General features: G+C 43.2%; 1 protein-coding gene across 2 annotated transcripts in view; it reads left to right on the top strand.

Moving 5' to 3' along the window:
* The first annotated feature begins 510 nt into the window (after positions 1-510).
* PHOSPHO1 (phosphoethanolamine/phosphocholine phosphatase 1) overlaps positions 511-26291 on the top strand; it is a 32080-nt gene continuing 6299 nt past the window's right edge. Inside the window, exon 1 of one of the 2 annotated variants that reach the window (XM_030221663.1) lies at positions 511-577. The gene's annotated coding sequence lies outside the window, so the exon portion shown is untranslated. Of the gene's footprint in view, positions 578-22129; positions 22152-26291 lie in introns of those variants that run through there. The other variant, XM_030221664.1, reaches the window with a different exon arrangement.

Raw genomic sequence — 26291 nt, forward strand, 5'->3', positions numbered from 1 at the left:
GTCTCCATGGCAGGGGGCGGAGTCGGATGTAAATTGGCAAAGGTCCCATAGCGTGTCACTTGTAGTGCTGGGAATAAAACTGACCTATGTTCAGAAACAAGCTTAGAGCCCTGGAGGAGAGAGTGGGTTGGAGGCAAACGCGGCCTGATTTATTGCCCTTCACAGCCAGTGACTGCATCAGCCAGGTACAAGGGCGATAAGGTCTCCTGCCCAGGCTCTCACAGCTGATCAGCGACATCCAGGGAATTTCATAGCCAGCCGCTAGATCTAAAAGGCCAGCAGCACAGGCTGATGCAATAAAGTGGCCAGCTGCCGGCAGGGAGATCCTGTGCCCTGCACTTCTTGCCACAAGCCCACCCAGCTCGTCACTGAGTGGTGGGTTCCACGCCCCGCTGCGGTTTCCTTTAGACTTCTCCATCCGAGCCGCTCCCATTGACCGCATTCCTTGTGACGTCAGCGAGGGGGCGGGACCTGCCGCGTCCGCAGCTGGGATTGCACTGGCTTTAAAGAGGGAGGCAGGGGAGGGAGCACGAGGATCCGGGGTAGGAGAGACTGCAGAGAAGAGCCGAGACAGCAGGTCAGTTCCTCTTCCAGCACCGCCCTCTCTCCATGATGGGTCCCCCCTGCTCCCAGTATGAGCACCGGGCGGCTGAGCCGTCAGTGTCCTCAGACTAAGGTCAAGTCGGTACTTGTTTCTTCCCTCTCGGTAGCACGATCGCTATTCTGCGACCCATCAGTGACCAGCTCCGAGTTATTTACTTCCAATTTCTAGTTTTTCCTATCAGGGCTGCCTGGTGCCGGGAAATCGCTAACTTCCTCACTCGAGCTTCTATGAGGCTGTGTGTCTTGTCTTCTATAGGTTGGGATAGTTTCCCTTGTGCGGTGCCCGTTCGTAGTTTAAAGAGAATGACTTTGCATTGCATGATTAGGGCTGGGGCTGTCAAGAGTGGCTTCATTTCAAGGAGCGGTGACGGGTGGCTACATTACTGCACTGTCATTCTGGAGAACTAAAGTTTTTTTGCAGGATAACATTTACTGCCTTCTGGTGAAAACGTTTTCAGCATAACCTGCACCTTCTATGTGCATGATCTAGTAGTCAGAAACTTCTAAATTTGCTCTCGGTGATTTTCTAAGAACAAATAGGGAAAGCATGCAGAGCTATGGCATTGGCAATGTTTTTTTTTTTTTCAACAGGATCTGACAAAGTGTGGGTAGAGTTTGTGGTGATGGTGATGGATGTTTCGGGTGTATTGTGTGTGAGCTGGGTTTGTGTATGATGGGTGTGCAGGAATAAGTGAGGAGTTGGAAGGGTGAGTGGAGGTATGCAGCAGTATGTGTGGAGATGTAAAAATGTGTGTGTGGTGGTTTTCTGAGTGTAGGTATTTGTGTCCTGGATTGGCCACTGTTGGAAACAGGATACTGGGCGTGATGGACCTTTGGTCTTTCCCAGTGTGGCAATACTTATGTAGGGTTAGGAGGTGGATGTGTCTAATTTAGAGTTAACTGTCACCAATTAAAGTGAAGAGTACCAAAGGAAGTTTGTTCCTGAGTGATTACTTCTGGTTACTCACATGACTCACACATTTTACTGCACTTGAAAGCTAAGTTTGCATTTGATTCTTTCATGTTTTATTTGGATCCCTCATATACTCTGTGGAGATAGCATTTATGTATATCAAAGGGTTTTTTGCCTACGACGAAAAATTTACCCAACATTTACATACACAAAAACTCCACCCTTGCTATTAACCTATAATTATTGGGTTGGAGGTTGGGCTTGACTCGGAGGCTTTTCCCCTTACGCTTTCAAACAATATGAATGCACCTCAGAGTTATAGTTGTGTTCTTTTGAGTTTTCTTTTGCCAATTACCTTGAGAGGCCTAATTTACAGTTACCATTTATAGTCCATTATAAAAATCAAAAGATGTAGAAAGTGGAGTAAAGCATAAGATGCAACAAAAGACTGGTATCTCTACAAAATCCAAATAAAGCAAATCACAAAATAACCAGTGTTTTGATGGAAGGATGGGGGGTGGAGGTGTGGCTGTAGCTTATAGTTTACTAGCCGTTAAAACAGGCGAGATTTGTAATTCTCACCTCCATGTCCAGCAAACCTCCTCTCTCCCCTGCCCTCCCCCCTCCTCCATCATCCATGTCCAGCAACCCTCCTTGCCGCCGTTCCCTCCCCCCTCCGTGCCGGGCCCCCTGCACTGACATGAGAGCGCCTCACGTCGGGGGTGGGGTTGGAGGTTGTTCTTCCTTCCTTCTTCTCCAGGCTCCAGCAGCAACGGCAGCATCCATTTCCCTCTCTGTTCTGCCCTCTGACATCATCACGTCTTGACATGGGGGCGGGACAGAGGGGGAAGTCTCTACTGCGCATTTGCAGGTGAGTCGGTCACTTGCCATTTATATGTTTGATTGAGATTTGCTATACCGCCATGGCTAATTCACAGATCTAGTTGGTGTACATGTAATCCAAAACATCGCCTGGGTCCTTGAATATGGAGGCGGATTTTCTCAGCAGGAGAATGGGAACTATCCAGCCAGGGCTTTCAGCTGGTAGTGGACCAATGTGGCATCTTTGTTGGTTTGAGTATTTGTGGGTGGTTGGGAGAGGGTTGGGGTGTATAAGAGTGTGTGTACAGTGAGCTCTTCATGTGTGATTTTGGGTGAGGTGTGTTTGGTGCTATCTGTTGCCAGGTATGATGTTTAAAAGATGTATATGAAAGCGATCAGTGTTTGCAGGTGCAATTACAGAGCAAGAAGAAATTGTGAATTTCTCAGACGAGTTTGACCCACATTTGTGGCTTTCAGTATTTCCAGAGAACCAGGCATACAACAACAAAAAAAAAAAACAGCTTTTTTGGGAAACTGTCAGAACCCGAGACATGTTTGAATATTGATAGTTGCTCCCTTCAAAGTGTACCCCTTGCAACACAGGCAGGTACAGAGAGGACAAAATGAACTGAAGCAGCATCAAAAGGTACCTGAAAAGCCGACTCTCCAACCCTTCAGGCAGCCTTTATACAAACCAGGGGCATAGCTACGGGGGGGGGGGGGGGGGGGGGCCTCCGCAAATTTCATCCGGGCCCCTAGTTTGGCTGGCGGGGGTCCCCAACCCCCGCCAGTCGAAGCCGCCTTCAGTGCGGTCTCCGGCGCAGCCGCGTTCGCTGCCTGCTCCTCCTGTGCATGCTGACGCTGAGAGTTGTCTGCTGAATCCATGTTTGATTCCTACATGGAAGTATAAGTGTCAGCAGAGCATTGTCTCTATTTTACATACAAGTGAAGCTGTCTAAAACTTTAAACGCAGTTTAAATTGGATTTTGTTCCTTTTAAACATCAGTGATTTTATGTGAAAAAGTTTTGTTTTTTGCTAGTTCTGCTTTAAAATAAAGCTGAACTGTGTGTACTACATGCTGCATTCTTAAGTGTTTAAAAACTGCAATATTCACCTGAGAGCAATTTATTTAAGAGCCTTTTTACTAAGGTGTGGCCTTAGCATGCCCTTACATGGGTTTTTCCCCATGCACTAAGGCCATTTATGCTAGAACTATAATATGGCCTACTGTCCCATGGTTTTAGTATTAATGGCCATGTGTTAATGTTGCCATTATTAAAAAGTACTGTGTGAGCACTTACCCTCACCCATTTTATGCAGTAATATAGATTCATTAACTGATTAGCTCAGGAATAACCCTCCCCCCAATAAATGTGAAAATATTTTAGTATGTGGATTAGCCCAGTTTTTCCTAAGTCTGGTCCTGGAGTACCCCTTGCCAGTCAAGCTTTCAGGATATCCACAATGAATATGCATGAACTTGATTTGCATACACTGCCTCCATTATATGCATATCTTTCATGCATATTCATTGTGAATATCCTGAAAACCTGACTGGCAAGGGGTACCCCAGGGCCAGACTTGGAGAAACACTGGATTAGCCCTTACTAAAATAGCCCTTACTGCAGGACGCCTGAGCGTGTCCCATGGTATGTCAATTTAAGCTGAGTTAGATGTGTGTTACTGCCTAACGCAGCTTAGTAAAATGGCCCCTTATTTATTTAAAATTTTTATAGCCTGCACTATCCCCTGTATGAGGCGGAGGGTCACAATAAAACCTACATAAAAATAAGACAAAACATGCAATTGTACACATTACCATTACATTAAAATCTATTGTGCTACACATATACAATCTAGAAAAGGTACAGAGAAGGGCTACGAAAATGATAAAGGGGACGGGACAACTTCCCTATGAGGAAAGGCTAAAGCAGCTACAGCTCTTCAGCTGGAAGAAAAGACGGCTAAGGGGAGATATGATAGAGGTCTATAAAATAGTGGCGTGGAACAGGTAGACACGATTCGCTTGTTTACTTTTTCCAAAAACACTAAGAATAGGAGGCACGCAATGAAGCTACAAAGTAGTCAATTTAAAACAACTTGGAGAAAATATTTCTTCACTCAACGTGTAAACTCTGGAATTCATTGCCAGAGAATATGCTCAATGCAGTTTATTTATTTTAGTTATTTATGCGTTCTTGTATCCCACTGTTATCTAAAACAAGTTTTGGTTCAAAGTGGCTTACAATTTACATTTTTGTTGAGTTACATTAGTATTTAACTGTTATGACATGGAGAGGACACAGTTTATAGAATGTAATGAAGGAGGTGGATGATAATTTATGTGGTTATCTGAAGGGTTTTGATGAGGTAGGTTTGTAGAGGTGGAATGTTGGGATAGGTAGGATAATAGTTTGTGTGGGTTTCTGAAGAGTTTTGATTAGGTTGCTTTCTAGTTGGCTACAGAATGTTTTGAAAAGTTAGCGGGGTTTGAAAAAGGTTTTGATAACTTCCTATAAGAAAAGTCCATAAGCCATTATTAAGATGGACTTGGGGAAAATTCATTGCTTATTTCTAGGATAAGCAGCATAAGATGTGTTGTACTGTTTTGGGATCTTGCCAGGTACTTGTAACCTGGATTGGCCACTGTTGAAAACAGAATGCTGGACTTGATGGACCTTTGGTCTGTCCCAGTATGGCAACACTTATGTTCTTATCTATCATCTGTCACCTTCACATCATTTTAAAACAGATCTTCTGATCAATTACAAACTTTTACTACTACTAATTTTTTTTTTGTTTCTTTTCTATCACACTTCTTTCTGGGGAATGGGAATAACGTCTAACTCTTCTGACAAAATGGCCATCATAATTCATTTGGACCTGCAGATTTAAAAAAAAAAAAAAAAGAATATTGCTGTAAATAAACTCTTGTAAATAGCATATGAAGTTATATGTTTGGAAATGCCTGTTTTTAAAATAATCCTCTTAAACGTTGTTGTACTGAAACGTTAGGGAATTAGATGCTATTGCATGCAGTTCCATATAAGAAGCTTTAGGTTTGCATTGACATCCTACAACAATATAAACCACATATTTTAAAAAGGCCTTTTCAAACACATAGGGGCTCATTTTCAAAGCACTTCCACAGTTGACTATGGGGCTCATTTTGAAAAGAGAAACTTCCAAAAAGTGGCATAAATCTGCATTTGGATGGTCTTTTTTTTTTTTTTTTTTTTTTTTTCCTCCTAACAAAAACGTCCAAATTGGTATTTTCGAAACCAGTTTTTAGATGTTTTTCCTGTGAAGTCAGTCAGATGTTCATTCAAATCACAAGGGAGCATGTTAGATGTGTGCTAAGGATGGGATCTTGCTAGTCCTAACACTTGGATGTTTTTCAGCCATAATGAGCGAAACAAAACTGTCCAGGACTAAGATGTTTTGAGCTAAACCTGGTTTTTTTTTTTTTTTTTTTTTTTTATAACGAATAAGTCACAAAAAGGTGCCCTAAATGACCAGATGACCTCCCCTTACTCCCCTAGTGGTCACTAACCCCCTCCTACCCCCCCCCCCAAAAAAATGTAATTAAAAACATTACTTACCAGCTTCTATGCCAGCCTCAGATGTGTAGCATGCAGGTCCCTGGAGTAGTGGTGGGTGCAATGCACTGCAGACTGGTGGACACAGGTCCATACCTTCCCCTACCTGTTACACTTGTGGTGGAAACTGTGAGCCCTCCAAAACTCACCAGAAATCACTTGTGCCCCCTTTGGGCTATTGTAGTGGTGTACAGTTGGGGATAGTGGGTTTGGGGGGGGGGGGTTCAGCAGAAAAGATAAGGGAGCAGCGGTGAGATATGTACCTGGGAGCATTTTATTTGAAGTCCACTGCAGTGCCCCCTAGGGTGCCTCGTTGCTCTCCTGGGATGTCAGTGTGGCCAGTCTACTAAGAATGCTGGCTCCTCCTACATCCAATGGCATGATTTTGTGCATTTTTCCATTTGGATTTTTTTTTTTTTTTTTGAAAATGGACCAAAAAGATAAATGCACAGAGCACAAAAACATCTAACAAATAGACATTTTTCTGTTTTGAAAATGGCTGTATTCCCCACTTGAATTTTGGATGTTTTTAGCAAAACATCCAAAGCTGGACTTAGACTTTAGTGAAGGGGCATTTTCGATATATCGTCTAAGTCCTTTGAAAATACGCCTCATAGCCTCTTATATCTGGCAGTGATTGCAGGCTTCATTTACAGTTACGTTCCTACAATAAAGAGTCATGTCTGGAATGCATCCAATTGAGCTCTGGGTTACGTGAGGTGCTACTGCAGCAAATAGCACCATCTGCTAGCCATAGTACATTCTTCTATTAAAAGCTATGAGGAAACTTATTATTCAGTTAGAATGAGTCCACCCAACTGTTAAAGGAGCCAATTTTCAGTAATTTGGCCAGGTGCAAGGTACACGAATAAGGACATAATAGCCATACTGAGTCAGACCAATGGTTCATCTAGCCCAGTATCCTGCTTCCAACAGTGGTCAATCCAGGTCACAAGTACCTGGCAGAAACCCAAATAGTAGCAACATTCCATGCTATTAATCCCAGGACAAGCAGTGGCTTCCCCTATGCCTGTTGCAATAGCAGACTATGGACTTTTCCTCCAGGAACTTGTCCAAACCTTTTTAAAACCCAGATACACCAACTGCTGTTACCACAACCTCTGGCAATGGCCCTTACCTGGTGGTCCAGTAGTTGCTAAGCAGGGGGGGGGGGGGGATCCCCTTAGCTCCTGGCAGGCTGGAGCCAAACCCAAATTGGCACCCCTAACAATAGCCTTGTGCTACCATTGTTAGTGGTAGTAGCATGAGACTACCTTTTAGGGGTGCCATTTTGGATGCAGTATTAGCTGAGCAGGAGTAAATGATGTGCAGTTCTAGTCGCTGCATCTCAAAAAAGATAGTGGCATTAGAAAAGGTACAGAGAAGGGCGATGAAAATGATAAAGGGGATGGGACGACTTCCGCATGAGGAAAGGCTGAAATGGCTAGGGCGTTTCAGCTTGGAGAATAGACGGCTGGGAGATATGATAGAGGTATATAAAATTAATGAGTGGAGTGGAACGGGTAGATGTGAATCGCTTGTTTACTCTTTCCAAAAATACTAGGACTAGGGGGCATGCAATGAAGCTACAAAGTAGTAAATTTAAAACAAATCGGAGAAAATATTTCTTCACTCAACATGTAATTAAACTCTAGAATTCGTTACCAGAGAATGTGGTAAAAGCAGTTAGCTTAGTGGGGCTTAAAAAAAAGTTTGGATAGCTTCCTAAAAGAGAAGTCCATAAACCATTATAAAAATGGACTTGGGGAAACTCCACTGCTTATTTGTAGGATAAGCAGCATAAAATGTATTGTACTGTTTTGGGATCTTGCCAGGTACTTGTAACCTGGATTGGCCACTGTTGGAAGCAGGATACTGGGCTTGATGGCCCTTTGGTCTGTCCCAGTAGGTAAATACTTATGTACTTATGATCATGCCTGCCCAGCAACCACTGAAGGGGCCTCAGGCCCTTGCTCAGGGGGGAGGCCTTCTAGGGTGGAGGGGGAAGAATGTTCAGCTGTTAACAAATGTGGATGTGTTTGCTAGCTTCTACAGGGGCTCTGAACGTGGGGCAGCTGGGATTTGGGGCCTATCTAGGGAGAGAGGGTTTGAAGGAGCTCCATGGCCTTTTTCAGAATGGATCCTGGCGCGTTGGGCCACAGCTTTGCAGCCCAATCTTCCGGGCAATAAAGTAACCCCAGCTAAAAACTGGCCTACTAACGGTAAAGAAAGCTTGGGACAAGTACATAGGATCTCTAACGGAGAGGAAGGGACAGTATATGGCGTGGATGGGCAAACTGGATAGGCCGTATGGTCTTTTATCTGCCTTCGTTTTTTTTTTTTCTATAACCCACATAAAAGCTAGGGTTATTTTACTGTGATTTCTGTGCCATAACGTGGTGTGCACCTAGTACACACTGGAAGTAACATTATGGTATTTATATATTAATGAACTGCTTTACATGCATTTGCCTACCGTAGTGTAACCTCACCTGGGAGATATCAGCTGCAGAGCTGGGGTGGGAGAATCTCCTGGGGGTTACTATGGTGATGGGAGTTAGTAGAGTTGCCTAAGGTGGGTAAAGTTGGGAGACTGATTCAGTTGCGGATGTTATGAGAATATGATTGAGTGTTCTTATGCATGAGGGTGGGATTTGAATGGGATGAAAGCATTTGAATTAGTGTGTGGTCCTTGGTTGCCCCCCCCCCCCCCCCGAGACCCAGGAAGTTAAGGCATAAGAAGCAGGAGCTGCAGGGAAAAAGTGGATTGTCTCTGCTCAGTAGCTAATGCAGATTAAGGCAAAGGGATTGGAGACCCCGAGAGTGAAGCACGTGGGCAACCTGATGGAGACTGAGGTGGGTGAGCAGTATCGCACCTCAAGGAGGCAGAAGGATGAGGAGGGTCCAGGCCATGATTGAGTCCGGCAGCTAGGAAAGAACCCAGTGGGACAGTATTGAGAGATGGTGAAAGCAGCCCCGGGTTATTCTCTCCAGCAGGATGGAATTGAGCCCATACGGATTGGGAGGAATAGCTGTGGATGGGAGGAAGAATGTTCAGCTGTTAACGAATGTGGATGTGTTTCTTAGCCTACAAATTACAAGAATTGTGTTCAAGAGGTTTTTCTTTCTGTTACTAAAAGTTGAATTTTTTTTTAAATAAAATCTGGTGTAGAAGTAAACATTTGTGGAGCAGTGGTGGCAAAACCCCCCTGGCCTACTGGATTTAGCCTGACCCCGACCTATGACTTGCTCAACACTTTTGTAAATTCTGATCTGGGTGCCTAACCCAAACAGCTTAGCTGGCATCTAGGACAGTGTGAGCGGGACCAGGGTTACAGCAGTAACCTGGAAGATGTAATGGGGCAATTTGACAAATTGAAGAGTAGTAAATCGCCTGGACCAGATGGTATACATCCCAGAGTACTGATAGAATTTTTAAAAATGAAGTTGTAGAGCTATTAGTAATATGTAATTTGTCTTTAAAATCAAGCATGGTAATGGAAGATTGGGGAGTGACCAATGTAATGTCAAATTTTTAAATAACCCTATTTAAAAATGATAATCCAGGAAATTATAGACCGGTGATCCTGATGTTGATGCTGAGCAAATTGGTAAAGACTATTATAAAGAACAAAAATTGCAGCGCATATACATAAGAATGGATTAATAAAGCCAACATGGATTTAGTCAAGGGAAATCTTGCCTCACCAATCTATTACATTTCTTTGAAGGGTGAATAAAACATGTGGATATAGGTGAGCCAGTTGATATTGTGCATCTGGATTTTCAAAAGGCATTTGACAAAGTGCCTCATGAAAAACTCCTGAGGAAATTAGAAAGTCATTGGATAGAAGGTAATGTCCTATTGTGGATTAACAACTGGTTAAAAGATAGAAAACAGGGAGTCAGGCGGACGCACCTTCAGCTTGCTGCTCGGGGATTCTCTCCCTTCATCCTCTCAATTCACTCTAACAGCATAAAATTTATTGGTAGATGATTTCCCTCGACTATTAACAAGTTCATGGACAGATTTTTAAGCAAACCAGTGGACCAGATGTCTGCCAAACCGCCACGACGGGGCCAAGGTCATGCTCGGCCAGGAAAGGACAAAATGGCGACTTCGCCACCACCATCACAAACTCCCTTGGATTTTATCCCCAAATTCAGAGGTGGTGGTCAAGGCATTGGATCCCAAATTTGTGCAGCTATCGGAACAGATTGCTGGGATTGCACAAACTACCTCAGAGCTGGCGTGCAGAACTGGAATGCCGAGTTTCTGACGTGGAAAACTTACTCCAATCCCATAGCGAAAGCTTGGAGCCCTTGGAAGCCCTCACGTGTGCTCAACAGAAATTAGAGGATTTGGAAAACAGAGCTTGCCGGGAGGACCTTCGATTTGTGGGCTTCCCGGAATCCATCAATGCTGGAGACTTGGCTTTTGGCGCACTTTCCTTCTGTGGTGGCCCAGGGCGTAATTCACCTGAACAGAGTCCCATCACATGGGCCCCCTGTGCACAACTGCTGACAGGCCCAGAATTGTGATAGCGAAATTTCACTGCTACTCGCAGAAAGCTCAGATCCTTCGCCTCTACAAAAGCAAAACAGATGGTGTGCAGTTTGAGGACAGACTGATTCAAATTTTTCAGGATTATTCGGCAACCCTCTCCTACAAGAGATGGGGTTTTATGCTGGTTTGTGCCCAATTAGTAACGAAACATCTTCGATTCTCTCTTCAGTACCCAGCCACCCTACGAATCCAACATGACAACCATTGGCAATCTTTCACTACCCTTGAGGAGGCTCTGACCTGGATACAAGCACTGGATGCCACATGACAGCTTGGCTGGGCCTATTCTGGCTAAACATCTCCGTAAAGGCCCCTTGCTTTATTTCTTTTTCTTAAGTGGATTGCAGGTTGGACTTTGGTGGAAGTTACAACTATTGACACAAAGATGATATACGTTGACTTGTTATTGATTGCAGTGGCGGACAGTGTTGAACAAGTCATCCTGCGCTCTGATGGGTGGTTATAGGATCCTCTGGGGGGAGGTTGGCCCCCAGAGAGCCATGTGCTTGAATATGATGGAGTCTTGAATTTCTGTTTTTCCTGTGGCGCTCTAGGTGGGTAGTTTGCAACTCTGTCTTATTTCTTGGAACGTTTCCGGAATCTCATCCCCATTGAAGAGCTCCAAAATCTTAGCTTAAACACCATAAGGCCACCATTGCCTGCTTACAGGAGACTAAACTGTCTTAATGTAGAGCATGAGCATGTAGATACTTGAACGCGCCGTTCACAGCCGCTGTTTTGATTTTCTCTCCTCTCATGCCATCCTCGCCTGCTTCAATCCGGCTTTCGCCCCTTACACTCGACAAACGGCACTATCTAAAGTCTGCAATGACCTGTTCCTCGCCAAATCCAAAGGTCACTACTCCATCCTCATCCTCCTCGACCTATCTGCCGCTTTTGACACTGTCAATCACAACCTACTTCTTGACACACTGTCCTCCTTTGGGTTCCAGGGCTCTGTCCTCTCCTGGTTCTCCTCTTATCTCTCCCATCGTACCTTCAGAGTACACTCTCATGGTTCGTTCTCCTCCCCTATCCCGCTCTCTGGTTCCTCAGGGATCTGTCCTTGGGCCCCTCCTCTTTTCAATCTACACCTCTTCCTTAGGCTCCCTGATATCATCTTTATGCTGATGACACCCAGCTGTATCTCTCCACACCAGACATCACTGCGGAAACCCAGGCCAAAGTATCGGCCTGCTTATCTGAGATTGCTGCCTGGATGTCCAACCGCCACCTGAAACTGAACATGGCCAAGACTGAACTTATTGTTTTCCCACCCAAACCCACTTCTCTCCCTTCACTCTCTATCTCAGTTGATAACACCCTCATCATCCCCGTCTCATCTGCCCCCAACCTCGGTGTCGTCTTCGACTCCTCCCTCTCCTTCTCTGCGCATATCCAGCAGATAGCCAAGACCTGTCGCTTCTTCCTCTACAACATTAGCAAAATTCGCCCCTTCCTCTCTGAGCACACCACCCAAACTCTCATCCACTCTCTCATTACCTCTCGCCTTGACTACTGCAACCTACTTCTCACCGGCCTCCCACTTAGCCACCTATCCCCCCTTCAGTCCATCCAGAACTCTGCCGCACGTCTTATCTTCCGCCTTGACTGATATACTTGTATCACCCCTCTCCTCAAGTCACTTCACTGGCTTCCGATCAGATACCGCATACAGTTCTAGCTTCTCCTACTAACCTACAAATGCACTCGATCTGCAGCCCCTCCTTACCTCTCTACCCTCATTTCCCCTTACGTCCCTACCCATAACCTCCGCTCTCAAGACAAATCCCTCCTTTCAGTACCCTTCTCCACCACTGCCAACTCTAGGCTCCGCCCTTTCTGCCTCACTTCACCCCATGCTTGGAACAAACTCCCTGAGCCCATATGCCAGGCCCCCTCCCTACCCATCTTCAAATCATTGCTCATAGCCCACCTCTTCAATGTCGCTTTCGGCACCTAATCACAACACCTCTACTCAGGAAATCTAGACTACCCCAACTTGACATTTCGTCTTTTAGATTGTAAGCTCTTCTGAGCAGGGACCATGCTTAGTTATTAATTTGTACAGCGTTGCGCAACCCTAGTAGCGCTCTAGAAATGTTTAGTAGTAGTAGCATGAGAAATTGTCAACAGTGGGTGGGGGTTTGTTACTACTCCTCTTCCGGTAATAGAAAAAGTGGGGTGATTTTATTTTAAAAAAGGCCTCCCATACCACTCACGGCTAGTATATAAAGATTCTGAGGGGCAGGTGGTATTGATTCATCTCTGCTACCATGGCCAGTATTTTTATCTCTGTGCGGTGTATGGCCCAAACGCCTATAATTCTCAATTTTTTCAATCCTTAACATCGCCAGGGCTCCAACATTCTGATGTCCCCTGGGTATGGGCGGGGGACTTTAACCAAGTATCGGACCCGGACCTAGATAGATCACCTCAGGCCTGTTCGGTGACAGGGGGTGGTAGGGGCTTACCCTTAGTGTGTAAGACACTAGACCTTGTGGATTCTTGGCACCTCTTGCACCACATCGAGAGATTAAGAGCCACCAATCCTGGTCTCAGACTATATTCTTTTATCTCGGGTTTGTTTTTTTTAGAGCACTTTGTGCCACTATAGGGTCCCTGGAGATATCAGATCACACCCTAATTTGGCTAGACCTAGAATTTGAGCAGTGTCCTTAACTCACCCTTGCACAGGTTTTTCCCATGTGCTAAGACCATTTTACCACTCTTTTATTTTAGTTTATTTTTGTTTTTTATTTATTTTATTTATTTTTTATTTATTTATGCATTCTTGTATCCCACTGTTTTCCAAAAACATGTTTCGGTTTAAAGTGGCTTACAAATTACATTCTGGTTAGCAGTTTCAGTATTTGTTTACATTTACAGTTTAGTTGTGACTTGTGATAGTTTAATAAGTGCAGTTTATATTTTGGTTGGGATTTACATGAAGGTTTGTGATTTGTGATCAGAATAGACATCGATGGCTAAATTATTTGTTGTAGAGTTTTGTTTTCAGTTCTTTTCTGAATTGAAGGTAGTTTGTGATGCTGCTTTTGATCTTTGGTATTGAGTACCACCATTTGAAACCCAGGTAGTTGAGTCCGGCCATGTAAATAGATTTGTAGGTTCTTTCTGCAAGTTTGGTAGGTGAAGTAGGTAGTTTCTGGTTTCTAGATTTGCGTTTCTTGGTGATCAAGTCTAGCATGTGCTCTGGTAACAGACCGAATAATGTTTTGTAGATGATAGTGCTCACTTTAAAGGACAGTCTTGCCTTGATTGGCAGCCAGTGTAATGTTTCGAGTAGTGTGGCTGTTTCGTATTTTGACTTCTTGAAAATTAGCCTTGCTGCCGTGTTTTGGACGGTTTGTAGTGATTTCAGTGCGCCCAACATATACTGCATTGCAGTAATCTAGTTGTGATAGAATCGTCAATTGCACTACTAACCTGAATGATTGTCTTGGAAAATAGTATCTGATCCTTCTGAATTTCCATAGTGTTCTAAAGCATTTTGTAGTTACTCTTGATATTTAGCTGTGTTTCAATTTGATAAGTTTGGTGGTTTGATTTATGAAGTTTTGGTAGGCTGCAGGGTTGTGCGGGCTTGAAAGAACCAGGAATTTGGTTTTGTCTCTTTCATTTGAGTTTGAAGGTTTCTGCCCAGTTTTCCATGAGTCCGATCCTGTTTTGACTCCATTATTTATTAACATTTGTATAGTGCTACCAGACGTACACAGCGCTGAACACCTGACACAGAGAGACAGTCCCTGCTCGATAGAGCTTACAATCTAAAAATGCAGACAAGACAATTAAGAGCGAGGAAAGTACTGGGTGAGAAGGAACAAGGATAGGGGAATTGAGTAGTGGTTAGGAGCCAAAAGCAGTGGTGAAAAGGTGGGTTTTCAGCATAGATTTGAAAACAGGTAGAGATGGAGCTGGGTGTACAGGCTCAGGAAGTCCATTCTAGGCATAAGGTGCTTCAACGGAAAGGAACGTAGCCTGGAATTAGCAATGGAGGAGAAGGGGGACGACGAGAGATTTGTCCAGCGAGCAGAGTTTATGGGGAGGAATGTAGGAAGAGAGGAGAGGTAATGGGGGGCTGCAGAATGGATGCATTTAAAGGTCAGTAAGAGAAGTTTGAACTGTACGAGGAAGCGGACAGGGAGCCAGTGAGAGATTTCTGTGATATTCTTGTTGAAAGGTGTGTAAATAGTGACATCTGCACAGATGAATGGGTTGAAGCCCATATTCTCCAGGTTTTTTTCTGAGCGGAGCCATCAGTACTTTGAACAGTGTTGATGATATTGGAGAGCCCTGTGGTACTCCACACTCGGAGATCCGGGATGTTGATAGCTGGTTGGACATCTTAGCAATGTAGGATCTGTTCTTTAGGAAGCCGTTAAACCATGCGGCCACTGTATCACTGACTCCCATGTAGTCGAGCATGGTCGTCAGTGTTGCATGGTCTACTAGGTTGAACGCGCTTGACATGTCAAATTGCATTAATGGTATGTTCTGACCTTGGCTTATTAAGCTTCTGAACTTCATTATCAGAGTGGCTAGGACCCTTTCAGTGCTGTGTTGTGGTCTGAAACCTGATTGGGAATTGAGAATTTTGTTAGGTATTCCATTAGTTGTTGCGTTACTAATCCCTCTATCGTTTTGGTCAGTAATGGTATTGAGGCCACTAGTCTGTGGTTTGCGAGATCACTGATCTTGTTGGTTGTGTTCTTAGGGATTGGGGTGAGTATGATTTTGCCTTTTATCTTTAGGGAATTGCTCTTTTGTTAGCATATATGTGATATGCTTGGTGGTGCATTTGATGAACTATTCTGATGGGTTTTTCATCATGTAGTTTAGGCATTTGTCCAACATCCAGTTCACACGTGCATATTTTGTCAGTAGTGCCTTTACTGTGCTCATTTTGGGAGGTTTGAACGCGGTCCAGATTCTGTCAGTGATGGCATGGGAGTGGTTGGTTTCGCAGTCTTGTAAGAAGTCATTGATGGACGTTTGCATTGTTGTGAGGTTGCATCTTGTCTTTGCTGCTATTTGTTTGAAATATCCTGTATTTTCATAAGGTTGTTTGTGAGTTTGAATATATATATATATATATTTTTTTTTTTGCATTAATCTGTTCTCAGTTTGTGTATGTGTTGTAGTGTTCCACTTTTTTTAGGTTGTGTTTGTATGTTTTTACAGCTTTTCTGTTTTGGTTTTGGCCCATGTTTTTTCTAGTCTTCTGCATAGTTTTTTCATTTGTAGTAGCTCATTGTTGAACCAGGGTCTCGGTTGTTTTTTTATTTCTTGTTTTAGTTTTGAGTGGTGCTGTTTTGTCCAGTGTTTGTATGTTTCATCCCAGTTCCTCATGAAATGGAAGTCATTCGGTTCTAGGTTTTTGTTTGTTTTCCACTGTTCCCCAGAAGGTGTGGTTGTCCACCTTTCTTCTGGTCATGACTGTGTGTGATGATCTTGGTTTTCTCTTCTTTCCGTTCACTTTCCATTGCAATGGAAAAGTTAGCTTGCTGTGATCTGACCATGGTATATCTTCCCATTTGTGGTTTTCTATTATGTGATTGTTTTTGTTGGTAGCCTGTGGGCAAGTCTTATCTAGTAGGTGGCCTTTTGTGTGATGTGAAGTTTATTAGAGTTTGTGTTGTCATTCTGTTTGTCTAGGTTTAGATATCACCAATTAGGACATTTTGTTGGTTTGGTCAGGTGTTTTGATACAAAGTTCATGAAATCATCTTGGGCATTTGTCCAGCTACCCAGGGGTCGGTAGAATAATGTGATGCGTAGTTGACCTACGAGTGTCAGTGATTTTACATGCTAGTGTTTCAATTGTAGGAGATATATGGTGTAGCGAATCTGGTGGTTCTGATGACGTCTTTGCTAAACACTGCAAAGATGAACAGTCCAGTGTTCTATGGAATTGATTTTGCACCCAATTATGTTATCCTCCTTGTGAGTGATCCCTGAGTCAGATGGGTGTTTCCTGTCGAAACACGCTCATGTCGGCTCTCATGAATGAGAGGTGCCCAATAAAGATTCATATAGCATTCGTCTGGCTGGAAGAGTCTTTTTTTTTTTTTTTTTTTTTTTTTTTTTTTTTTTGGTACTTTTATGTATGCTGTTCTAGCATAAGTTATTTCTGGTTGATAACTTTAAATTGCATAGAAACAAGTTAAATGAAAAAAATCATAGTTTGTCTAGGCAGCTACTTGTATGTGACTGGGATCAGAGCATTCCTGTACATAAACAGTAATTTATTGGTTTGGGACCAGGAGCCTGGAGGCAATTAACACACATGCTGCTCTCCTCACACAGTAAGTCGGAGAGCTGCAGTCCGTCTTCCAAGCCAAAGGCTTAGTCAGAGGAGTAAATAACACTATTTACAAAGTATCTTTTCTCCTTCTGTTACATATTCTTCCTTGTGAAAATATCTGAGTACTCTCAATGTAACTCTTTTAAAAAGGGAATTGTATAGCTTCAAGTAGGTGTTGAAGAGAGACCAGGCTGTGCTAGAGTTGGGGTTCTCGAGGCTCTGAAACAAATGGGATGATGAGATGGTCCTGAGTGGAGGTGGTATTCCCAGGAGTCTGGTTGCTGGAAGTGGTTTTAGTTATCCCCTTCAGCCTCTGAATGATAATTTAGAGCCCTACCGAAACCAGGACGCTTGGTAATAATTCCGTATGGCTCTTATTTCTGTAAAGAAATGCAGGCAATTCAAGCACAATATGGCATGAGCACTGCAGAGTTAACCATTTTTATATTTAACTTGGAACTTGGTGACTTTTTTTTTTTATGCTGTAAATAGCGTTTTGACACATTTCTTTTTTTTTCACATTTTGTCTTTTACTCTACTGTTCATTATTGTATTATATTTAGCAAAGCTTGTATGTAACACATTGGTGTTAATGTAATCAGTGAGGTTTCCCATTTTTATCTATATTCTTCCTAAGTTGAGCAAATAATGATTATTCCAGATTGTTGTTGTATACAATGTTTCTATCGACATCCGATATGTCACATTCTCCACCCCCCCCCCCCCCAATCATCTTTATTAGGTGTAGTTAATCAACAATTCAGAAAGGTTGCATAAAATAACATCACAAGGAACAGTGTAGTCTTATCTTCCAGAACTCTGCATACCAACAAAAGGTAATATATAACAAAAACATGTCCATACCAAACACCCAAAATACAGAACAGGAACAATCCTCTACAATGACGAAACAGTACAGGCAAAAGTAGAGGCTGATCAAAGACGACGAAACAGTAGAGGCTGATCAAAGACGACGAAACAGTAGAGGCTGATCAAAGACGAATCACCACTGGAGATATGAATCCCAACAGTCTTTATTATGATGAAAATAAAGACTGTTGGGATTCATTTCTCCAGTGGTGATTTGTCTTTGATCAGCCTCTACTTTTGCCTGTTCCATACCCAACACCCAATCAGACCCTTGTCTGTGGTTATAAAAATTACAAAGTAACAGCTTGAGACTTTTCATATATGATTCCACCCCATGGGACCCATCAGTGAAAGAGGTGCAAATATATGCATACATAGAAAGGAATCCCCAAGTTAATGGGAGTTAGTCATTTGTTTAACAGGATGCAAAGTTCCTTGTGAGGGAGAGCCAACCAAAGTGGCTCCCAAATAACTTGAAACATCTGCCATCCTGAGCTGTCCCCATGACCAGCTGAGTCATATCAAACAAAAGATGCCACTATTGGTTTAAACTGTGGGGCATTTTTTTTTCTCTCCAATCGAGACGAATAACTTTCTTCCCCAACACGATGCTTTACGTAGAAATAATTGCTGACCTTCCGAAAGAAAAAGGTCCTCTTGGACACCCTGAAAAATAGAAGTTCTGGTCTGAATGGAAAACAGTGACCCAGTAATCAGTTAAGAGAAATGAAATCCTGATCCATTTCCAAAAGCACCAAACATTAGGACACCCCAAAGCATGTGTCCTAAAGTAGCCCTGGATGCCTGCACATTATGGACAGCTTCCATGTGTTGCCATTTTAGTTCTAAAAGCTCACCACGGGACTATGTATTTATATAACAGAAATATATATTCCAACTCTTGAATAAGTATGTTGACAAGAGACATCTTTCAAGATTCTTTGAAGTCAGTCAGCTGTTATTTCGCTCCCAGGTTTAATTGATGTTTCATACACCGCCTTTTCTTTGAGGTTGTCAAAGTGGTTCACAGTTTAGAATAATAACGCAACAAGGGGAAAGGAACTCTAATATATGATAGGAAAGAGAATACACTCAAGATACTCAGTGACACAACTTAAACATTATAAAATTATAGTTAAAATTGCTGTGTTTGTGCTGCATTACAGGATAAGCAGGCAGAGGTTAGCACCCACGAAGGACGTTGCAGACTAAGTGGAAAAAAATAGCTTTCAACAAATAGTAAAGTTTTGAACCAGACTGCAGCTAGCTGATCCATGTAGACCCAGAGGAGATCCAGCAGGAAACCAGAAACATCTGCTCGATTGATTTCCTGTCCTCACTCAATCCAAGGCACTGGTGTAAATTCTGAGTTACCTTCATAGAGTCCATCCCCTGAAATGGTAGTTACTTGGTAGAAGGCAAACCTTCCTGCCTCTTTCATCTACCTGTCATATGTGTCGAAATACTTTCTCCCAGTAAAAGGGATCAGCATGAAGCACAAATGTCCTAGATAAGGGATTTTTATTTATTTATTAAAACTTTATATTCCGCTCTATTGCCAAAATTTCTAGGCAGATCACATAATCACATACACAATTATAAAAACTCATACATATTGTATAACAAAAATGAACTCAATATGTACATATATCTCTTCATAGAAGGGAAATGGGAGTTGATATACCGCCTTTCTGAGGTTTTTGCAACTACATTCAAAGTGATTTACATATATTCAGGTACTTATTTTTTGTACCAGGGGCAATGGAGGGTTAAGTGACTTGCCCAGGGTCACAAGGAGCTGCAGTGGGAATTGAACTCAGTTCCCCAGGATCAAAGTCCGCTACTCCTCCACTCCTTATTCTAAATGCTCCAAGTGCATATATATCATACTGTGCTTAGACTCTCAAATTCTATATATGGTGCCTTAAATTGTGTGCACTAATTTGGACGCTTGGCCAAATTGCGTGCACAACTTAATTATCGGTGTCAATAATTGGTGCTTAACCAATTAGCAGCACTAATTGGCTTTAATTAGAATTTACCTGCACAACTTTCTAGGCGTATTCTATAATGCAGTGCACATACCTCTTTTTTGACTGTGCGCATTAGAAGTTATGTGCGGTGAGGAGCAAAATAGCGACAGGAGAGCTCGCAGTGGTGTGAGCACCGTCTGGTTCATTCTGCTGTACGAGGCACCAGCCCTGATGGGGAAGCGAAAGGGCAAGGCACATACCTTTCCTGCTGAGGATGGTTCCGGAGCCCTCCTCATCAACAGACTTTGGACCAGTATGTGATTCCCGTGCTGGAGCTAGCTTCGGATCAAGCATGCTGCAACGGAGAGCTTGTGCTTGCTGAAGCCCTAAAGCGTGCAGCATACCTCCGATACCCGGAAGTGAAGCTGCGACAGGAGTTGCTGGTTTGGTGTTGGATGGCGTCTTCACCTCGAAGAGCAGCAGGGCGACTGCTGTAAATAATACAGCTTCCGAAGGTTTGTCCAGTGAAGCTTGGTCTCTTGACTGCTCCGGATGGAGAGTGCTCTCTGGGACAAGAAGGCGTCTGGAGGCAACTGGTCAACAGCCTATTGAGTTCCAGGCATTTGGAGTAAAGGCTGATGGATTGAGAGAGGTTTTGGGGGCTTTTGGCAGAATGGGAAGTTCTTTGTCTGTACGTACTGATGCTTTTTCTGAGAAGTTTGATTTGCTTCAGTCCCAGGTGTTGGAGGCCAAGGAAAGAGTGAGTAGTGTGGCTAATTCCCTGGGGGACTATGACCGGTGAGTTGGAGAACCATTCAACAGGCTTTAGTTAAAGATAAACTTGTGATTTATTATAAATTACAGGCGCTTGAATGTAAGATTTGTAGATTTTCTTAAATCTCTTTTGTCACCTGTTGAGATGGCTAAGAGATTTTTGAGCGGTCCTGTAGATCTCTCAAGAAACTATGCCTTGAAATGTTACAGTTCCAAAATGATTAAGAATAGAGGGGATTGCTCAGAGCATGTGGTCTCAACATGTGCTGTATTTCTAAGTTTTAAGATATATTTTGATTCTGTTTTATTCCCCAATTACCTATAAGGTAATAAGATAAGCATATGTAAGGAAAAGGGGAAGTAAATACACTAAATTTGAATTAATTACATTAACCTGCATTGTACATTTAGGAACATGTGCTTAAAGCATTTGGAGCTTGCACATGTGAGGACATGTGCTTTTCCCACTATAAAGGCCAGATAGTTAACTTTAAAAAGAAAATGTTTATTTCTAATACAGGCAAGGTAACAAGTTTACAATAGAGAGGCAATTTTAGAGAGGATCTTTTACCAATGGAAGTATGCTACAAAATAACAGGTTTGATTGTAAATGAAGCTGGATAACTCACATTGGAGGCTGCTATGGAGAGTGATGCAGGAGATCCTTGCTGGAACAGGAAGTTTCTTTGTAGATTTGCTGTCTGATGAGCTTGAAGCAGTGTTGCCAGCTGGGAAAAATTTTCCCAGCCATAAAACCGCCCGCAGTCAACCCCCGTCCCCTGCGTCACCGAACTCCGCCCCTGAAAGGCTTCTATTGGACCAATAGAAGCCCCGGCAACGGGAAAACCGGCCAATTGGCGGCTGCGAAAACCCACCCAATCCCGCACCGCGGCTGCTCGAATACCCGCCCAAATCCCCGCAACCCACGCGATTAGAAAATTCCCCACTGCCGTTTCCGAAAAGCCGCCCAATTGGGCGGCTTAACCGCAACCCTGGCAAGTTTGGCTTGAAGCAGTTTCTTTCAGGTGGATGTGATGTCCAGCTTGAGAAGTCAGGATTCCAGGAGATTCTAGCAGCGACTAGGATAGGAACAGCCAGGAAGAACTCTCCTAAAGAAAGAGCCCCTGCTTTTAAAGTTTCTGAACTGGGCATTTATCTTTGAAGCTGTATATTTTATATGATTTAGATCTGATCCAGCAAAATTAATAACTCTCTCACAATTAAACTTATATCATGCTACACTATCTCAAGAGCATATTATGTATAAGAACTGGGAATCAGCCTGGAGATGGTTTTAGTGGCAGTCTAGAGTTAACTAACTTTCTGGAAAACTCTCACCAGGAGGTTCTTAACGTGAACAACGCTTATAGTCACTTTTGCCTTTGAACCTGACAAAACCTGAGTCCTGAGATTGTTTTTCCGCTATAGAGATGTGGTGTTTTTGGGTCCATTTATTTTTATATTTCCTGATTTCTCTAGATCACACAAGTGAGGCGCACTGCATTTTTAGCTTTGCACTCACAAGTGATAGTCTTGGGGGACAAACCTTTTTCCTGTAAATGTTGTGTTAAATTTGAGGGTAATAATTTTGTGTTTTTGATCCTCAACTTGAGTTTTTTTTGAAGGCAAAAAGTCCCATCGAGTCTAGTAGTCACTGTTACCCTGACCGTTTGAAATTACTGTAATTGGATTATTCCCCTCCAGGTGATTTTTTTTTTACAGACTCTTCTAATGAGGTTTTTTAATTTCCTTTATTTTCTCCACATTTCTCTGGATGTGGAGTGATTTTTTTTTTTTATCTTCCCCTCTTCCCCTCCCCTTTTTTTTTTTCCTGTTCTTGATAATATTGGGGGTGTTTCTTTTCCTAGTCTTTTTTTTTTTTTTTTTTTTTTTTTCCTGTTTTGTAGAAGTTATGTAATTATATAATTACATTGTACCAATATTGTCTTTTAAGTTGTACTTGAAGTATATTTTTGAAAATTTATAAAAAAAAAAAAAAGGGGGGGGGGCATGGAATGGGCGGGTTGTAGGCATAGTGCTCCCCAGGTTAGTAGATATAATCCGACTCATTGATCCAATCCTTAAGAGATCTCAACACATGCCAAGCTGTATAATTTTAGATCTAGCAGACCCTCTCCTTATTTCTAGGTAATATTAAAGTTTGCAAAAGAAGCCTTTGCCACTTGCCTCCCCATAAAAATTTACAAGTGCCCTAAATAGAATCTGGAAATCCCAGAAACAAATATGCAAAGATAGGGACTGGTATGTTTAGCCAACGAGGTACAATCAGCATGTTAAATGAGAACTTTTTCCAGACAATGATATTGGTAATTTCTATGACATCTGCAAGCATTCCAGTGAGGATTTCAACAAAGGTTTCACATTATCCAAAAAAGAAAACTTGCTCAGCGCTGACATTAACCTCTAAGTAGATGTTTTCAACATAAATTCATTCGTTTAGGGGAGAGGTTTGTATTAAATACCCCTGTATATATAAAACAGATGGAGTATTGCAGTTTTGGAGGCCGTTTCTTGCTAAAGATGTAAAAAGACTGGAAGTGGTGCAAAGAAATGCTACAAAAATGGTGTGGGATTTGCATTGCTGACCTGAACATGTATACCTTAGAGGAAAGGAGAAGGGGTGACATGATCCAGACGTTCAAATATTTGAAAGGTATTAATCTGCAAACAAACCTTTTTCAGAGATGGGAAGGCGGTAGAATTGAGGTTGAAGAGGGGCAGACTCAGGAGTAATGTCAGGAAGTGGTGGAGATGAAAATGGTAATGGAATTCAAACACATGTGGGATGGAGTGGCCTAGTGGTTAGAGCACCGGTCTTGCAATCTAGAGGTGGCCGATTCAAATCCTACTACTGCTGCTTGTGATCTTGGGCAAGTCACTTAACTCTCCATTGCCTCAGGTACAAACTTAGATTGTGAGCCCTCTGGGGACAGAGAAAGATCCAGTGTACCTGAATGTAACTCACCGTGAGCAAAATATAAATAAACATAAAGGAATCCTGTTTAGAAGGAATGGATTGACAGAATCTTAGCAGAGAGTAGGTGGTGATACCGGTAATTGGGAAGCAAAACCGGTGCTGGGCTGATTTCTACGGTCTACACCCTGATCGTGACTGAATAGATATGGATGAGCTGGAGTGTAAATTTTAAGGGGTTTCGACGTTAGCTTCAGAACTTAGTACAAGAACAGTGCTGGGCAGACTTCTACGGTCTGTGCCCTGAGAAAGGCAAGGACAAATCAAACTCTGGTATAAAGATGGAGATGCCTCAATGTTGCAGTATAATCCTGACATCTAGTGGCTAGTTTTTAGTATTCACTGTTTATCTATATTTGACATAACATGTTTTAACACACATTTTTGATTCAAGTATTTAATATCACTTTATGTTGCATATACAGTTGGGATATTCATTTTATTTGAAGTTTAAATTTGGGGCCCTTTCACTAAAGTGTACTAAAATTTGCAGTTAACATGCGATAACTGTGTAAATTTTATGCATCACTATCCTGCTTATTTTCGAAGGAGAAGGGCAGCCATCTTCCGACACAAATCGGGAGATGGCTGGCCTTCTCCTAAGGCCGGCCAAATCGGTATAATTGAAAGCCGATTTTGGCCAGCTTCAACTGCTTTCCGTTGCAGGGCTAGCCAAAGTTCAAGGGGATGTGTCGGCAGTGTACCGAAGGCGGGACAGGGGCGTGGTTAAGAGATGGCCTGCCTCAGCCTATAATGGAAAAAAGGCCGGCTCTGACGAGCATTTGGCCAACTTTACTTGGTCCATTTATTTTCAGGACCAAGCCTCAAAAAAGTTGCCCAAACTGACCAGATGACCACCGGAGGGAATCGGGGATGACCTCCCTGTACTCCCCCAGTGGTCACCAACCCCCTCCCACCCTAAAAAAGAATTTAAAAACATTTTTTTGCTAGCCTGAAATGTCGTACCCAGCTCCATGACAGCAGTAAGCAGGTCTCTGGAGCAGTTTTAGTGGGTGCAGGTAGGCGGACCCAGGCCTATCTTCCCCCCCCCCCCCCCCCCCCCCCCCCGTACCTGTTACTCTTGTGGTGGTAAATGTGAGCCCTCCAAAATCCACCTGAAACCAACTGTACCCACATGTAGGTGCCCTCCTTCACCCATAAGGGCTATGGTAGTGTTGTACAGTTTTGGGGGGGGATGTAGGGGGCTCAGCACCCAAGAGAAGGGAGCTATGCACCTGGGATCAATTTGTGAAGTCTACTGCAGTGCCCCTTAGGGTGCCCAGTTGGTATCCTGGCATGTGAGGGGGACCAGTGCATTACAAATGCTGGCTCCTCCCACGACCCAATGGCTTGGATTTGGCTGGGTTTGAGATGGCCGCCATTAGTTTCCATTATAGGCGAAAAACAATGGCGGTGATCTCAAAGGGCGGCCCAAATGTTGAGATTTTTGGCCAGCCCCGACCGTATTATCGAAACGAAAGATGGGTGGCCTGTTGGGATCGTGATCTCAAATAAATGAAAATACTATTTCAATATAATCAAAAAATATTTGTTTTAAAGCAAAAAGTCGTTAGCAAGGTTATGAAAATGCACATTTTTGCACTTGTGAAGATTTGCACTAATTAGTAGAGGTTTTTGGCCAATGGTTAGTTTGTCAGCTACAAGAAGGTTCAGTGAAAAATGTAGCCATGGATTGCTGAGGCCTTTCCCCCTGCAGTTTTCACCAGTATGATGTTTCTACATATAAAGTTCTCCACATTGATATGTTTGTTTTGAGACAATCAATAGTTTTTGTGGAAGCTTCCCAGAGTGGTGTGATGAGAGAGAGAGGGAAGGAGGGGGGAGGGGGCCTGGAACTCGGAAGAGAGGGAGGGAGGGGGCATGGAACTCGGAGCCCGTGCGCCGTGTCAAACTCAGAATGGCTGCGAGGCAGGAACTCGTGCCACAACTGGCCGTTGACGTCCAGACTCCTGCACTGCTCAAACTCCATCGTAAACAGCAGGGTGGTGGGAAGCAGGCGAGTGCAGAACTTGCACCACAACTCGCCTCCTAAAGGTTCCCTTAAAAACATAATCATGAGCCACAGTTCTGAATCCAATCCAAACATTGTTTATCGGAACCAGGCCCAATTCTCAGGAGATGGGGAAGGCCTCGAAAGGAGGATTCCTGGGCAAAGAAATGAAAAGGGAAGCATGTGTAGGAACCCACATGGACAATGGTGATTGCCCTGGAACCAGTCACTCAATATAAATAGCTCAAATGACAGAGCTGTGTTGACTGTCTCTTGTGTGACACCAGGTATGATACTTGTTGACAAATGGGTCTTCAGGCATATCCTGGAAGATGCTGAGGAAGTGCTCTTGAATCATTTCATAACCCTCTCCAGTCTACTAGATCATTAGAGGAGAAGATTTCAAAATAGGTGATGGACTGTACTCACTGTCCGCATGATGAAACGTCTCTGGCCATCACGTCCATATCCTAATAGTCAAGCCTACATTTGGCAAGCAACATGTAAAGTAATGGCAACGCCATACCACATGGACCAATGTAGGCCATGGTCTGTGTTCCCTTGGATGTATGGTTGCCTACATATTCTAAGGTTTAGACTACATACATCAGTCTCACACATGTACAGTCCAAAGACCTCGCAGGAACCTTTCCAGATGAGCCGGTGTTCCCAGGTCTTGGCCCACTCATGTGACAGAGGTTAGTTATCTGGTTGCTAGATTGCTTCTTCAAACTGAGGGGCCCTTTTTCTAAAGCGTAGGCGCCTATGCATGTAGAACATGTCAAAACTACCACCCAGCTACCGCTTGCGCCGAGAGGTAATTCTAATTTTTACGTGC

This window comes from Microcaecilia unicolor, chromosome 12 (genome assembly GCF_901765095.1).
Source record: "Microcaecilia unicolor chromosome 12, aMicUni1.1, whole genome shotgun sequence".
In the NCBI taxonomy this organism is placed as follows: domain Eukaryota; kingdom Metazoa; phylum Chordata; class Amphibia; order Gymnophiona; family Siphonopidae; genus Microcaecilia; species Microcaecilia unicolor.